This window comes from Apostichopus japonicus, chromosome 16 (genome assembly GCF_037975245.1).
Source record: "Apostichopus japonicus isolate 1M-3 chromosome 16, ASM3797524v1, whole genome shotgun sequence".
Classification (NCBI taxonomy): domain Eukaryota; kingdom Metazoa; phylum Echinodermata; class Holothuroidea; order Aspidochirotida; family Stichopodidae; genus Apostichopus; species Apostichopus japonicus.
In genome coordinates this window covers 18,186,580-18,199,122 of record NC_092576.1, presented here as the reverse complement: position 1 = coordinate 18,199,122, position 12,543 = coordinate 18,186,580, and the positions used below count along the sequence as shown (strand labels likewise).

The 12,543-nt window shown below is 37.5% G+C and overlaps 1 protein-coding gene across 1 annotated transcript in view; it reads left to right on the top strand.

The window, feature by feature from the left end:
• Nucleotides 1-12,543, top strand: part of LOC139982710 (uncharacterized) — a 239,831-nt gene that overhangs the window by 202,654 nt on the left and 24,634 nt on the right. The window lies entirely within an intron of this gene.

Below are 12,543 nucleotides of genomic sequence, written 5' to 3'. Positions count from 1 at the left end.
GCCTGAATACGTGTGCATGTGTGGTTATTGGCTATTATCTGCAGGCTCTTCCTTTGGTGACGTCACGACCATGTTCCAATATTATGGGGTGTCACTAAATTTACGAAGTTATTTTCACTCATTAGATATGCAGAGTATGCTGGTGCAATGTTTGCTCGTTTTTCTTCAATCAGTTTATGTGTTTTTAAGATAATGATGAAAATGTAAAACCGTGCTTATTGAATAAGTTGCATACCAAATTATTATAAAAAAATCCTATAATTCAAATATTCTGCACGAGGAGATTCTACTTAGTCCCTTGTATAGTGATAACTGCATACTTTGTTCAGAATGCTATCAATTTGCCACCAAAAGCAAATCAATTTTTTTTTCTTCACAGAGGGGAATGCCTTTGTGTATCAACAATGGCTTCTTTTATTGCTCTTCAATTTTAACTATAATGGTTTAATCAAACGTTTCTCACGCTGTCCTGAGTTAATAATACTGTTGCAGCACACATATTGCTATAAATTATGTAGTATTTTCTACCGGAAACTTCGCGTTGCTAACAGCGTATAGAAGAAATAGGCAAAGGCGATCGCTTCGTCGTTGCCCTTCTTTTTAATTCTATCCTTCAACTATGTGATTTCATTAATGGTTTTAGCAGAGTTCACCAATCTGCGATTTATGCTTATGTCAAAGATCTTGTGTCAAAACGTTCACAGCAAGATATAGAAATCCCTAACTGTTTAATTATGATCAATGTGTTCAAAATAATTCATATAAGTTCTATAATTTAAGAGGACATGGGTAACACAAATCTATAGCTACTTAACAGTAGTATTACAATTCTCAATCGACCTACTCCCGTACTCCAATCCCACAACACCTACCAAAGCACACCCACGACCACACACACACGTTCCGGTCGATATTTTTCCATGAAATATTTTCACATAAGCAGACTGCATGACAATCGGTAGTTAACAAGTGACCTGTGAAAGTGAGATAATAGCTTCTATTGCAGCATTCTGTTTTGGGGAAGAATAGAAGTGTAAAACGAAAGAATGTTCAAGCGAGGTTGTTTGAACTCGTCAGTCGATAATAATAACTAAGAAAATCACTTGATCTAGAATATTTAGTGAAACTAATCATCATGGTGATGTGGTTTGGTTATGATGATGGTGATGGAGACGTGGATTATGTTGGCGAGACGTTCAGCAGAACGTCTTTCTCTTCGAGAGAGCACGAATATTCAGATGAAGGTCTCCTGATACTATGAATACTTAAAGATACTTATAATTTATTTAAGGCAATTAACCTAAGAACATTACGACATTCTAAGGGAAGCGTGTACATCGTTCGTGCTTGTGTTTAACATATTTTGATATGTCGATAGCAATGCATGTAATATTACGACCATGAAATTTGTCTTCATCTTCGTTAAATAAACCATTTTATTCGCCAATGTATGACACATACAGTAATAAGCGTCTCAATTCATCATTGTCAGCCTCAAGTATACCTAACGGTAGGATGAGCCTTAGCCTAGAATAATTGAGTCTTTTTATCGCGACATCTAAAGTTATATATAGTTTAGAGGTTTCATGCATTAGTCAATAATAATGAAAATATAAACAAATTGCAACAACAATATAATCGAGATTCTTTGTTCAAAGGACGGGGAAAAAAACTAGCCCAAATTTCCAAGATTGATATGACATTATGGACATAGTTGTGACAACGCTACATATGTAATCAGTCGTTAATGGTCGATGAACGCCGGCATGCGTGCAAGTATTTAAACTATATATGCCATAGCCTACTATAAGCTTTAAGTAATACAAATATGATTGCTAACATTCAGACAGACAGACTTTTAAAAGGTTTTTCCCGCCCCTCTCTTCAGCCCCTGACTTTTAGTTTAAAGTCGTGCCTGCCAATGACCTGCAAAGTGAACTCTGGTGATTATAAAAAACAAAAGTGTATGAAGAAATAAATAAGTTAACGGGAATGCAAAGTATATTTGTAGACTAAGAGGCTTAGTTAGTGTATTGAATAAAAGAGTTACTGGAAATGTTTGTACGATCTCTTTGCTATTGTTATCGACCGACGAATAAAGACAAGCGACTAGAGTCATTCGCTTTACTTTATATTCCCGAAACAAAAGCTATTCTCTGTGTCACGGGTCACCTGATAGCTATGGAGTATCATATAGTCTGTTTCTGTATAATATATTCAATTGAAGGAATCCGCTGGTGTGTGTAAGTGTGTCTGGTTGGGGTATGAGTCTGGGTGTGAGGAGGTGTCGGGGGTATGTGGTGTACACTTCCAACCGTATTCATATGTGTGTTGTAACAATGCAATTCACCCATGGCAGCATAGAAAGAAACGTATGGCAAAAAACAAACAGGGATAATTCAACAAGGTGTCTAGGGAGTTACTGTTCATACACAGAGGCATTCACCTCCGCTTAAAACATAAACTTATGCGAGCATGGTCAAATTTCTGCATATGTGCTTTAAATGTGTACATGCGTACACTATACCCGCCATTGGTTGTAAACAAGCACAGACATTACATGCAAGTATTTGGTACATATGGCCTGTCAGCTGCATTGGAACTACATTGCTATCGTTTCGATGTGCAATATTTGTATTTAATGTTATTATTAACGTTCGTTTCACACATTCCAAGTTTGGTTTAAGCATACATAGTCGACACAGTAAGACTTCTCATCCTGTGTGACAGTCCAATAACTATTGTCGTGCGACGACCGCGTGTACTGCGACTGTGCATATGTAAAGTATCGTGGCCGATATAAACTTCACGTGGCCACATGCGTTGTGTCTAAACAGTTGTATGCAATGCGTGCTAAGCGTGTATGCTACAGAGGCGACATAGCCCCACCTACACCGCTTATAAGAAATATTCACCAGCGTGGCCTGTTGTCGATAGCTCAGACGGCGGTATTACAAATGCGACTCTCCCATTGAAAGACATCGTTATTAAGTCTAATGAACTTATTTCTTTTACCCATAAAAATCTAAGTGCACATTTTTTGCAACCAATACCTACAACGCTCTCTCCTATAGGCCTTTTACCGTCTATGTCATCTAGATTAAGCCGATATATGAACAGTTGGAGAAACGGGTCCACACGGGACTGAGACCATGGATGTACATTCAGAAAGTTTTAGTCTAAACTTAAAGAAGTTATTCCATCACTACTGAGGACCGCCATTAACTGTCACATGGGGTCTGCCAATGAACTTCAATATGCAATGTGACGATTCCAAAACAGATTTCTGAAAAACAGACATATTTAACCTGGAATGCATGTAATTTTTCAGCATGGGGGCTTGTTGTTCAAACAAATCTTTTTTTCTATTTTTTGTACTTTTATTATCGACCGACGAAACAACACAGCGATCAACGTTCTTTCGTTTTTAAAAGACCGCGATCAACGTTCTTTCGTTTTTAAAAGACGTTTGTTCACTATCAAAAATACAACAAAATAACAAATATAACAAAAGCGAACAAAACATTTCAGCTAGTTTCACGGGTCACTTGGTAACAACACTAAGTCTGCTTTTGTTTAGCTGTTTCAGTGTCAGAAATCGTGGGATTTAGTCGGGATTAGATTGGAAAATTTTAGTATAGCATGGAGCTGTTTATAGCTGCATAGTAATAGACACTAGTATGCGCAATTGAGAGGGTGGTGGGGTGGGTGGGGGAATTCTCCTACCTACACAATCAGCCAGACGAAAAACCGTTAAAGTCGGGGATATTTTTGTTTTTACAATTCATAACCTTGCGTCGAGACGATTTCATTCCATTTTGCATTCATAAACTTAGAAGTGTAGGCTGATATTAACAGTAGACCTATACACATTAATAATCAGTAGTACATAGATTGTATCCGATCATTTCTTGGTAATCATATAATCTGAGCTATGTACACCCTTGCAATGTATCACAGATCAATGCTGAATCATGGTGTGCCGAAAACGTAGCATAGCTAAACTAGCAAAAAGGGGGGGGGGGAATAAATGAGTGCAGCCTAGTAATTTATTTGTAGCTGTTCCGGATTTCAAAGTAATCAGTTAAATATCTACAATGTTCATTTAATTAAGGCTAAATTGATGGTGACGTCGGCTCCTATCAGTACAGACTTTACGATTTTATCAATTCTACAATTAACTCAATACAACACTCAATAACTTTTACATGATGTGTAAAAGTCAAACAGGTAACCCTTTTACAGAACAACTTGATGACATTTAACATACTATTCAAATTGCAAGGCATTGTGAACATTTTATTTGGGGAGGAAGCAGGTCACTTCGCCCAACAACAACCATTTCGCCCAACTGCCATTTCGCCCAACCTTACCATTTCGCCCAACCAGCCTGGTCATTTCGCCCAACCAGCCTGGTTAATTCGACCAACCAGCCTGGTCATTTCGCCAAACCAGCATGGTCATTCCGCCCAACATTTATTAAATATTATTCTTCAAAAGGAAACGTTCGGGAATTGTTAACATTACAGGATACGAACCGAATATTAAGTTCGATAGTAAACGTTCGGGAATTGGTTTTTCCTTTTTTGTGATTGTTATTGTTATTGTTTTGAATTGCTATTCTGACTGAATATTAGTGAAAACAGGTTGGACGGAATGACTACCAAGGTTGGGCGAAATGACCAAGTTTGTTGGGCGAAATGACCATGCTGGTTGGAAGAAATGGCCAGGCTGGTTGGGCGAAATGACAGTTGGGCGAAATGGTTGTTGGGCGAAGTGACCACAAAGCATTTGTGGATATGGACGTCGTATGTTTGCTTTCTAGTCACTTCGCCCAACAACCATTTCGCCCAACTGCCATTTCGCCCAACCAGCCTGGTCATTTCGCCAAACCAGCATGGTCATTTCGCCCAACCAGCATGGTCATTTCGCCCAACCAGCATGGTCATTTCGCCCAACCTTATTTTTACTAATATTCAGTCAGAATAATATTACTTTTTCTATTCCACTAGTTCAATTTGATTTATTTTGTGTTAGGTTACTTCGTAATAGGTAAATAAAAAAAGTGAGGTCCGCTCGATATCGATCAAAGTCTGAGCAGTTATTTCGGGTATAATGGGAGGATTACACTACTTTAGCCGTTTACGCAAACAATGGAAGTTATATTATTATACAAACACAGGGGAATCGGTCTTCATAAAAACCTATCAAACCTAACCCCTAAAACACTGATCCATCCTACTGACTAACAATTCCCGAACGTTTCCTTATTAAATTGAAGAAAATATATATAAAACCCGTCCGTAATATTGAATTACTATATTTAATCAATGTACCCACTTTATCAATGTAACCACATATGTAATCACATATGTAATCAATTTAACCACGACTTCAAGTTTCCTCAGTACTCTGTTCTTTTCCCGTAACGTTACAATTCCCGAACGTTTCCTTACTAAAGTTATACAAAGTAAAGGACTTCAAGTTTCCTTAATATTCCTTAATATTCGAACGTTTACTATCAAACCTAACCCCTAACACACTGATCGATCCTCAAGTTTCCTTAATATTCGGTTCGTATCCTGTAACGTTAACAATTCCCGAACGTTTCCTTTTGAAGTATCATATTTAATCAAGGTTGGGCGAAATGACCAGGCTGGTTGGGCGAAATGACCAGGCTGGTTGGGCGAAATGACCAGGCTGGTTGGGCGAAATGGTAAGGTTGGGCGAAATGGCAGTTGGGCGAAATGGTTGTTGGACGAAGTGTCCTGCTACCGTATGTTTTCGTAATGTTGGGTTCTTGGTCTGTACGGAAGCAGGTCACTTCGCCCAACAACCATTTCGCCCAACTGCCGTTTCGCCAAACCTTACCATTTCGCCCAACCAGCCTGTCATTTCGCCCAACCAGCCTGGTCATTTCGCCCAACCAGTCTGGTCATTTCGCCCAACCAGCATGGTCATTTCGCCCAACCAGCATGGTCATTTCGTCCAAACTAGATTAAATAAGATACTTCAAAAGGAAATTTTCTAGAATTGTTAACGTTAAAGGATACGATCCGAGGTTGGATCAGTGTGTTAGGGGTTAGGTTTGATAGTAAACGTTCGAATATTAAGAAATATTAAGGAAACTGAAGTCCTTTACTTTGTATAACTTAAGCAAACGTTCGGGAATTTTTAACGTTACAGGATACGAACCGAATATTAAGGAATCTTGAGGATGGATCAGTGTTTTAGGGGTTAGGTCTGATAGGTTTGATAGTAAACGTTCGAGAATTGTTAACGTTACGGGATACGAACCGAGAATTAAGGAAACTCAAAGTAGTGGTTAAAAAAAAAATTGAACTAGTGAAATAGAAACGGTTATAATATTCCACACCGATTCCCCTTTCTTTGTATAATAAAATAACTTCCATATAATAATAATAATGTAACTTCAATAATATAACCCAAAATAAATCAAATTGAACTACGTGGCATAGAAACCGTTATATTATTCCACACCGATTCCCCTTGTTTGTATAATAATATAACTTCCATATAATAATAATATAGCTTCCAGTAATATAACCCAAAAGAAATCATAATGAACTAGTGGAATAGAAAAACTAATATTATTCTGAGTGAATATTTGTAAAATTAAGGTTGGGCGAAATGACCAACACGGTTGGGCGAAATGACCATGCTGGTTGGGCGAAATGACCAGGATGCTTGGGCGAAATGACCAGGCTGGTTGGGCGAAATGGCAGTTGGGCGAAACGGTTGTTGGGCGAAGTGACTAGAAAGCGTCTGTACTATGACAACGAGGAACTGGCCATATAGTTTTTTTATTAACCAAGTTGTTATTTTTCTAATACCACGGCATCGCGTCTAACTTTTCGTAGATATTGTAAGTGCTCCGAATAGCATTTGCAAAAGTGTGAATCGTATGAATTGTTTGCAAACTGCGCTATTGGACTTAAGGAGATCACGCCCAGTTATTTAGGAGTAACGTTATTGACCGGTTGTTATTATTTACGTTATTTAGTAGAGTTCTGAACTGCATCAAACTGTATGAAATTATCCACATTAGTTAAATAGTTCTATAGGTCAGCTACCAGAAAGATACATTACTGCCATTTAGTCAATCGACTATTTGTTGGTGTATTTACATCGTAGACACCGTCAAGTTAACACTGTATCCTTGAATCTGAATTCCAATATGGACACTGCGTTTGGCTTTGCATTTAGCACCGCGTTATTAGTTGTGTTATACGTTGCGTGTGGCGCCGCGTTGGGCGCTGCGATAAGACGCCGCGTTGAGGAAATGCGTTAATAGTAATGCACTGCGTAATGCAAGGACAACTATAAGAGCCGTATTCTGTAAGAACAACATCTAATGAAATCTGTATTATAAAGGAGGTCTGAATAAACGGTACCACTGTGCCACGGTATTTGAACATCTTCTCCATTGCCATCTTTTTGTCGAGACTCATTTTCGCCAAGCCCATCTTTAGTGAGAGCCCCACCAGACAGGGAAGTGACATTACAATGCCTGTCAGCTAGCTTTTCGTCAGCCTCATGACTTTAGTTTTTTACTCACTTTTACTAGACTTCCCAACCCAGTTTCCATCTCCATAGCTGACTTCCGGTGCCAAATATGCCCCCATATTACCCTGGCACTATGTTTAACATTCCCAATGTCGACTATGGTCTATGACCCCTTGTCCTCTCTTGTGATTCGAGCAATATCGTTGTACATATTCTATTGTGTTTTTATTATAGACGGTAATTATTTAAATGAAACAGGTTCTCGGTTCCGCATACGTTTTCATAATCAAAAACTCATTCCCAACACTTTTTCAGAAATGTTTTTGAACATTTTAAACTCCCTGGACCTTCTCTCTAAAACGTAAAATGTATACACGATTTCTTGAATTTGCCGCTGGTATTCACTTTAAAATTACATTGACCCCGTGAATACAAATTATGTGTACATTCCACCCCAGCGATCCAGATAATTCCGTATGTCAAATGTTAAATCCGCAACTGAGGATTTAAAGGTTTACCAAATTTATTTATTCAACGCATCTTTACTAGGGCAGCAGCCAATCAGCTCATTTTCTGGTTTGATTGACACGTTGGTCGCCACGCAGCTTGGCAATGGTAATTTCCAAGAATAATATGTAAAAAAAGGCTTTTAAAGCGAAACCATCGTAACTGAAAGCCCAATATGGATTCATATAAATAACCAGTAACGGAATAATAATCAGGAATTCAAATTCCATGTTAGTCCCTCTAAATTAGTCTAACGTCACTTGGCACTCCTCCAAATTATTGTGAGTTATTAGCTATACAATAAACTGCGAGTACATGGTCACGTTATTTCTTTTTTTTTTCTTTTTTTTTTTTGGGGGGGGGACTACCATAAGACAATTGTCAGCTGAAGAATTTGTATATTTCATCGTGATACGGGAAGACAGTTAACATGTCAGTCACTGAGTAGGAGTGTCTCCTATCTTTGAAGTGATCACAGGAAGGTACAATTACCCTGATTTATGTTTAATGACCTTATTTCCCCCATTACTTCAGTACTTTGTTATCTGTTGATATGGTTGTATAAGAGCGAACCCGTTTGAAGGAGACACAAACCCAACCAACATTACTTGTGTATGCGGTAAAGATAACTATCACTAGACAACTTCCACAAGCAGCTAAGAAAATGATTATTCCACCTGGGAGATATCTCAGAGTAAATGTTCCTTTATATGTAACTAAGGTTGAAGACTTCATCAAGTCTAAATATACAGGCACTGAGCCACATGTGTATCCACGTGTTGCGTTTTTGGTTTCCCGAATGGGAAAACCTATGGAGTCACTCTTACCGGCCTTGTAAAATTGTAAAGGGGGACCGCGGATTGCAAAGTCGGCATTGACTACAACGCGGACTGCAAAGTCGGTAACTATTGTTACAGATCTCAGACATATAAGAGAATGATAATGGTTTGGTTTGTGTCTCCTTTCCGCAGCTTTTTGAATCAATTCTTTGAACCTTCCTTGGCCAACCTAAAGTTTAGTTTCAGATCAAAACGTTATTGAAGATTATATGAATTCTCAAGAATTCTAATATGGGGTTTCTAAATGTGTTCTAAACCACCACTGAATGTGCTAGTTGACACCAGAGGCGCGAAAACGGAGCCCTGTCGGCGTGGGTCGATCGTCACGTTACATGGCTCTGGAAAGAGTGAAGTGGTAAAGCCCCTGCAACTTTTCGGTTTTCATAATTTCCATAGTTTATATTTGCATTAAGTCTGAAGAAATTTGGAGGTTTCCGCAACTAAAATTATAGTTAATAGAACTTATGAATTTTGATGGAATGATTTTTTGGTATAATATTTTACCTTCAACTATGATGTCTAGTTCTTTCAAATCTTCCAAGATGAAGAGAAAACGAGTTATGTTAAGTCATGACATGAAAATTACCCTTTGCCAGAAATATGACAAATACGATTGCGAAACACGTAAATATACAGTTCAGGTGTACAGCTTTATAAAACGAGACGGGGAAACTATTTAGGTTAGCTTAATTACATTTTGATCTATGTTTATTGTGTTAAATTTTAAAATATTCAATAGGCTCTATCTTTGTTTGAACTATTGGGAACGTTACATCCATATTGTATTACTCAGTATACCTCATATCAAATTATGCCAATTTTTAAGCACTATATTCATATACATTATGGCACAAGTCGCAGAGTGCACTACATAACCACAGGATTTTATATACATGCTTGATCAGCGGATTATCTTATCCTTAATTCAATTTACCTAGATTCACCAGACGGTGCTTATCCGAATGGTAAGTTTGCTTCTTGTTTACTACAAATTAATGTAATTTATGGTAATTGTGATCAACATCTATGTGTGTTTCCTCATTTAAAAAAAATCTATCATCATCTTTCTAGCCTATAGTCATAAAATAGAGATGAGATTTATGGTTGAGCTACGTAATCCATTACTTCATTAAAGGGAGCAAATAATAATTTTCTGTTTTAAGAATAATTTCCGTGAACAAAGGAGAATGTAACACAACATAAATGAAAAAAAAAATTATGAACAATTTTAATCAACTTAAAAGTTGAACTTAATAACTCAGAATCTAGTTGTTTAATCTTACAAATTCAATAATCAAAACATCTTTCTCTTCTTATTTTCTGACAAAAAGCTGCTACATCAACCTAAAAAGGAGCTAAAGTACAAATATAAAGGTCGGTGTGAGCAATTCCAACCAATTCCCGGCGGGTCACACCAGTGTGAAGTTGAAAAAGTATTCATCGACAGACCTCATATTGTGTCTGACGATTGCAGAAATTCTAACAACTGGTCCGGCTTAGACTCATATAATGACATTTTCAAACAGGATTCTAAACGAATCATTATTGAAGCAGAGCCTGGTTATGGGAAGTCAACCATGATACCTCAAGCAGATAAAGACTGGTGCATTGAAGACAGCAAATGCACATCTTGTCTGAAAGATATGGACATTGTTATCCTCCTACGCTTCAAAATGCTGCAACAGGGCACAACGTCATTCTACAAAGCAATTCAAACCACTCTGTTGCCAGTCGATACGACTTTGTCAATGTCAAAACTCAAAGATTTACTACGTGATTGTAAGTCAGTAGTAGCGCCTTGATGATTATGACGAGTACCCTGACAAAGATAAAAATCTGACTTTATGAAAATTCTCAAAGGTGATATGCTGCAAAAATGTAAGGTTATACTTCTAACAAGAATTTCTATCTTGCCGGAAGTTCATGCAATTGAATGGATTTAGCAATTAGAGTCAAACTCAATGTATCGCAAAGATGTTTGGAAATCCAGAAGGGTTTTCTCTCAAAGAATTAATCAAAGACTTACCTATCGGTAGTGTAATTCGTGATATATTGACTGTTCCATTGTTCTTCACAATGCTTGCCCATATTAATAATTTTCTCGATCAAAGTCATCGGAAAGAGAACATCACGACAGTTACAGCCCTTTTAAGATATTCATACCAATCTTAGAAAGTCGGCTAAAATTAAAGATGGACAAACATACAAGTCACATTGAAGAATCTGAAACTCTTACATTAGGTAAGGCAGCGCTGTATGGATTAGTCGAGCAAAAGGAAGGCAAGGTTTGGCAAAAGAGTTCGCTCATGAAAGAAATCGGTGAATCTTGCTATCAGAAGTTTGTAAAAGTTGGTATATTAGTCGAAGAAAACAAAATGGAGCTAGATATCAGCGTCCTTAACAATCAAAAGAAATCGAAGAAAGAGTGAAATTTTACCATATAATCTTTTGTCAGTGGTATGCGGCTGCTTACTTGACAAAGTATCTACAAGGATGGTCACTGCTAAACAAAAGAGAAAACATTTTAAAGAAATTAAACCCTTTTGACTTACAATACCTTTACCGGTTTACCTGTGGTTCGAATGAGCAAGCGGCAGATAAAGTTATTAAGTACCTTGAGAGTGGTCTTTATGGGGATGAGTTTGCACTTCTGTGTACTTTGGAAAAGACCGGCAGCGTACACGACATCAAGGATCAGATTAAAGACATGTGCAACGAGACAGTCTCTTTCTTTGAACCAAGTAGTCGGCTGTTGAGGAAATCAACTGCGCTTCTTGTAGAGATAGCTTCAACTGAAAAAGGTATTTATCTACAGTTTCACATTCTTTGCTCTACTATGAAAAGTTGGTAAATTGAACAATTCATGAGCCACTAAACGAAAGATGTGTTTGTCTCATATGTGTTTGCGGACAGAGACGGTCTATTTCACTTGAATGCTCCTTGTAGTATAGTTTAAAGGCATAATACATATACTGGTGAAAGTGTGACATATCTTTTTTGTCAAGAAATATGGTTAATTCAGGTCATAAAATATTCCAAAAGAAAAGTCACGACGCGAACGAAAAACAAAATGGAAAGCTCACATATATAAGTGACAGTCTATATTCTAGCGAAAATTGAAGATTACCGTAGATAACGTCCATTTTCATGACATTTATAGGAATATGTCTTAACTGCAAGTCAGCAAGAAAAGAAGCTAATTAGATCAAATTGTAATTTTATGTTATTTTAGATACCCATTGAGTGTATCTTGATTGATCGCTGCTACGCACTGGTCGAGGAGTATTCAGATCACCTCGGTATGAGTTCAGGAATGACCATTCCTCCATTGGCAACACTGAAAGAACTCATTATTTACGGTGTTGGTCGAGGATTGACTGTTCGAGAAACTGAAAACATCTTCTTGTACGTCAGTAAATGTGACAGTGTCACTGAACTCAGGTAAGATTATGTTGTATAATAATTGCTATAATGGTATAAGATTTATTTAAATTTAATCAATGTTACTACTGAGTAGTTCAACATAAGTTACCGTCATATATGTTAGTTAAGAAAATTACAAGAGTGGTCAATGCTTGCTTGCTTGCTATCGATAACGCAGAGTGACTTTAATACTGAGCAAACACCAAATTTAACAGAACTCGAGGGTCATGGAACTGTAATATATATA